The sequence below is a fragment of the Priapulus caudatus genome, unplaced genomic scaffold, assembly GCF_000485595.1.
Source record: "Priapulus caudatus unplaced genomic scaffold, Priapulus_caudatus-5.0.1 Scaffold185, whole genome shotgun sequence".
In the NCBI taxonomy this organism is placed as follows: domain Eukaryota; kingdom Metazoa; phylum Priapulida; class Priapulimorpha; order Priapulimorphida; family Priapulidae; genus Priapulus; species Priapulus caudatus.
In genome coordinates, this window is record NW_014577246.1 from 104,608 (window position 1) to 110,038 (window position 5,431).

The window sequence follows — 5,431 nt, forward strand, 5'->3', positions numbered from 1 at the left end:
ACACACACACACACACACACACACACACACACACACACACACACACACACACACACACACACACACACACACACACACACACACACACACACGCTCCCCGGGGAATTTACGCTGTTAAATGCGCGTTAAATCCCCCGCATATCCCCGTTAATTCCCCCACCCGTCCCGGGAGTCGGGGGGTGGGGGTGTCAATTTACTAGTGAATAAGTAGAGAAAAATAAAAGAAATCCATAGCACGAGAAATAAATACATGAGAAAATACATTGTACAGGATTAATACTTTTATCACGCAAACTGGTGTGCATACACGCGCAGTTCGCGCGCAGAGAGGATAGCATTGTTACGTCAAATATGACATCCTCGCGCCATCTATCGGTAGATATAATTTATATGCGCACATTGTGTGTTGTGTTTAACCATAAAACGCAGTATTAAATGTATTATAATACTCTAAAACGTATTTATCGTAGAGTGGAATTAATATAATTACAGTACCTATACAGAACAACATTTACTGGATAAGATTGGTAAAGATTTGGCCGTGAAAATTCCATCCTACACGCGATGTACGTATTTCAATAATGGCGTCGGGTCCACCTAGATACAATGTGCGCATATGAATATCAACGTCGCTGCTACATTATTGAAATACATACAAACAGAGTAGTATACACCTAAAACTCACCAAACGGTTAAGCGAGTATTTTCTAATCTTAAGTTCCCATTATTCTTCACAGGGTTCTTTTTTTGGCGGGGGGCAGCTGCCCGTCTTGCCCCCTGCTAGCTACGGCCCTGCACACACGCACGCACGCACGCACGCACGCACGCACGCACGCACACACAGACAAATCAAATAAAAGACTAAAACTGCATAACATAAACTAAACTAACTATATAACATACAATTTCTCTATAAATATTAAATATGCCGCGCACTCGCTATGTGGCGCTAGTGGTTCATATGCTCACTATTCTAAAAAAAATTCAAGCAAAACTGCGCACATGTTGCGAATATTTACATTATAAGGGTAACGAGGGCATGAGTTAGGGTTAGGGCTAGTTAGAGATAGGATTAAGGTTAGGCTTATGGTTAGTGTTAGGATCAGGGTTATACTATTTACATTATGAGGATAATAAGGGTAAGCGTTATAAGGGAGTGTAAAAAACCATAAACATGTTTGCAAACAAAGGAGGGGGGTTAGTGGTGGCATAATACGTAAACAGCATTTGTTATCGTTGCCCGACACTTATTGTTTTCCAGCAGTCTACTTGTGCTTTGCAGCCACAAAGGACGCTCCGGGAATGTGTTAGAAGTTACCTGCGAATAGATCTCCGACGGTTCTCGAAATCAGATGATCTGGTATAGCGTTGGTGCCGAGGGTACTGGAGAATTGGTCAATGAACTATGAATAACTAAATATGTGCATCAGTGCGTGTGCGCACGCGCGTGTGTTCGGTATACGTTCGTGTATATGCACGTTTTGCGTGCATTCGTATGTGCGTGTGCGTGCATGCATTCGTATGTGCGTGTGCGTGCATGCATTCGTATGTGCGTGTGCGTGCATGCGTGTGCGTGTGTGTGTGCGCGCGTGTGTGTGGGTGTGACTGCCAACGTACCATCTCTGCCGTGCATCAACCAGTGACGATGAGATGTTCAGCTCTTCATGGTAACAGTGAAATCTTACCTGCAGAAGAAAATGTACAGTAAACAAGCTCATATTTCGGTTTATGATTACACTGTTTAAAAACACTATGTGAAATTTCGCGCAATTCAAGTTAAGAATAATGCTGCACTTGTAGTAATCAGTAAGTGCCCATAAAATGATATCTATGTAGGCTGTATATACTGCAAAGCAACCGAAAATAGGTAAGGCGACGAATAACTACCAGTATACAGAGCAATATAGATATGATGATCGATGTGATAGATATTAGAACAATCTTGTGCTTCTTTTTAAAGGCCAGAAATAGGCGAATAGAGTGCGGAGTGAATAAAATTATGTCGTTTAATACCCGTGGAGTTGCCGTGTTATTTATACTTTGATGGCAAATCTCGTTTGATAAACGGTTAGTCGGAAAAAAACAATTCAAAACAAAGGTAACCCGGTAATTACTTGGAAGCCATGTACATAGATGCATGTACTACGCTATACTAAGCTATACTGAGATTCTAATCACGGTATAGTATCACTTGAGCGATACTCACCCCCAACAACCCCAACACATCACAACAGCGCACGTCGGATTACGATCACATTGCTGAAAAACACAACTGTAAGTAATCGTGTTTTCTTTCTTTTTCTAATTTCTTTAATTCTATATACTATTATACATGTAAAACATATTGAAAACAAGTATAATATTTCTTATATATATGCACCGCGGCGGCGCGAATTCGATTGTCAGTTTTCTTATATATATATATATGCACCGCGGCGGTGCGAATTAGATTTTCTGTTTTCTTATGTGCACCGCGGCGGTGCAAATAAGAACACGTTTTCTGTTATCCGCACCGCGGCGGTGCATGCGAATTCGATTTTCAGTTTTCTTATATATATATATATATACACCGCGGCGGTGCGAATTTGAGTTTCATTTATCTTGCATTCACCGTGGCGGTCACAACTCGAGTTTAATTTTTAATGTATTCGAAAATTCTTCCTCTTATATGCACCCTAGCATATACATCAAGTGTGTTCTATGTACCGCCAAAAATAAGCATTGTCCTATAGGAATAGCTAGTGCTATTGTAGCGATTTCTATGTTCTTACGTTCTACTGTGTCCGGCCACAATAGGAGGCTCGTTACAACCTCCGAACAAGATTCTACCAGGAGATGGCTGTCCTGTGCAGGTGTGCGGGGAAGTGTCTGAGAGCGTGTGAGGGAGCGAGAGAGAGAGAGAGAGAGAGAGAGAGAGAGAGAGAGAGAGAGAGAAAGAGAGAGAGAGAGAGATGAGAGAGAGAGAGAGAGAGAACTGAGGAGAGGGACGAGAAGACGAGAAGTCAACCTGCAACTCGGGTAGTTGTATCGTGACGTCGACGCTATCTCGCCTCGACCAGCGCCATAACGCCGAACCAGCTTATCAAACAAACGTCGAATTTACATATAAAAACTCTTCTTCCGTTCTATTGATTCACAGTAAAATAACTCATAATCAAACTTCTCCCCTGCTTGTGGGCTTGCAATCACAGTAAAAGATAAACTAAAGTGCTGTACATGAATTGCGGCCTGCACCGCGCACCCTTCGTCAGCAGTAGAAATGTGGCGACCATAGAGAACTAGAAAGAGCTTCTATTCTATTTATAGAGTGCGAACACAGATCCTTCCGTTCTCATATGATCAGGGGTGCACGCGAATAGAAGAGAGCGAACTAGCGTGGAACTGACTCAGCAGACCGATGCATCCAGGAAAACACCACGATCCGCGGCCCATTCCTAAGCGAAAAAATTTCTAATCGCCCGCGCATTAATTGGAATTTATGCTAGAGCGATTGCTTATTAGCTGGCGCCTAGCGAGGGACAGCAGAGGATGTGCAGGAATGGGTCCTAAATAAGTTACGCACACTATGTAGATGTATGATTACAAAAAAAGCAAACTAAACCGGGCTGCTTAAAAAATTCAATAGTGCTATTTGACAAATTTCTTTTTATTATAGTCTCATTAAACGATAAGATATCATTTGGGTAATCATATATACAAATCATTTGGTGCATTATATTTTATATAATCGTATAAGACGGACGAATACTTTTGTACAAAATCATTTTATTACATAAAAAAGAAACCAACATTTAGATCTAAATCAACGCAAATTTAAGACTGATCTGGTAACTTTATTGACTCAATACGCGCACAAACTACAAATATCAGCATAGAAAAAAAAAAAAGTGCAGGCAGCATGCATATCATAGGCTTACCACAAATAACAATTTACTCTAGCAGAACCCTACCGACAATTAAAAGTATAATAAAACAAAATTACAGAAAATGGAAATGGAAATAATTATATATTTTGCATTCTGCGGGCCGGCCGGTGCAGCACAAGACGCCTCGTAGTGCTCTGGGAGGTCCGGCGATCGCACAGAGGGATTCAAGGCGGCCCCAGCTCCTCCCTCTCTCCCCTGCCACCCTCCTACCTGCTCCCTTGCCACAAATCAGTGCCATCGGCGCACTGCCGGTGTTAAATGCTCTTTTTAATCGCACTGACCAAGTCTCCCCCTGCGCCCCTCCCTTCCCTCTTCTCATACAGTCACAGTCCATCCAATCTGTGAGGGATAAGCTACCAAGTCTGCATCCTAGGTACCTCGCTTTCACTCACGACCAATGTGAATAAATTATATTGTGAGTCTATATAAGACAGTAAAACATCGTCTCTTCGCCTGGAATTTCTCAATCCGTCCGCTGATTATATACTCGTATAGTTGAAATGGCGTCGTAGTGGAATGTATAGGTCATTTAAGCCACTGTCAGCAATTCGGTGCAAATTCGACAGGGCCACGAACGAGTCCACAAGAGACGGCGTAGCAAGAATGGGTTGCTCAAGAGCGTTGTTCTTCCGCCGATACGGCAAGAGCGGTAACCGGCACGATTCGGCGGCGACTGGGCGCACGCGACCGCGGTGTGTTGTATGTAGTATTGTGCGCTGCCCGCTATACGAATTCGGCTGGAGCCTCCTCCTCCAGTCCCTTCGAAGGATGGGCCAAGGCTCGAGCGCCTCACCAGGGACATCCGTATAGCTCGCGGATAAAGCGTTAAACATCGCGCCAGCCTTTTCGTACACCGTACACCGCTCGGTCTACTGGCGCATTTGCTGCTGCTGCTTGGTGGGCAGAGGTCTATGTCCCGGGGTACGGCCGGATACGGTACACCTGGGTACGGGTTGCGGTATTTATTCGCCGGAACGTCCGCGGCACTAGTATATGGGACGGCGTCGGTACTCCGCCACTCCACTAACGAGTGTAAGGGAGTCGCCTACCGCCTTGACTTCCCTAAGCTGCCGAACACTACTCCCTACCCTCCGTCTCACGTCTCACACATTCTATAACCCAACCACTCAATCAATGCTCCCTACCCGTACCTAACAATCATCAATGCACCGTACGTCCGGCTACTTCAGACTGCACCACCTTCTCACCCTCCTCCTCCGTCCCAGGCAGCTCACCTTACGCCTCCGCTCCTCCCTCCTCTACCTCCTCCGCAACTTCTCCTTCCGCCACCACCTCTTCCTCCTTCTTCTCTACTGCAGCTTCTCCCCTCCTCTACTTCTCCCGCATTCACGTGTCGCTATCTCTCCATATCTAGCTCCTCTCATCCCGACCAATGTTCAATCCCCTGGGGACAAAGACTTCTAGAAAGCGCGTTGCTTGTTCGCAGCTCATGTCTCGACGCTCCTCCTCGGTTCACGGTAGGCGCGAGTTATTTGTTGCTGGGC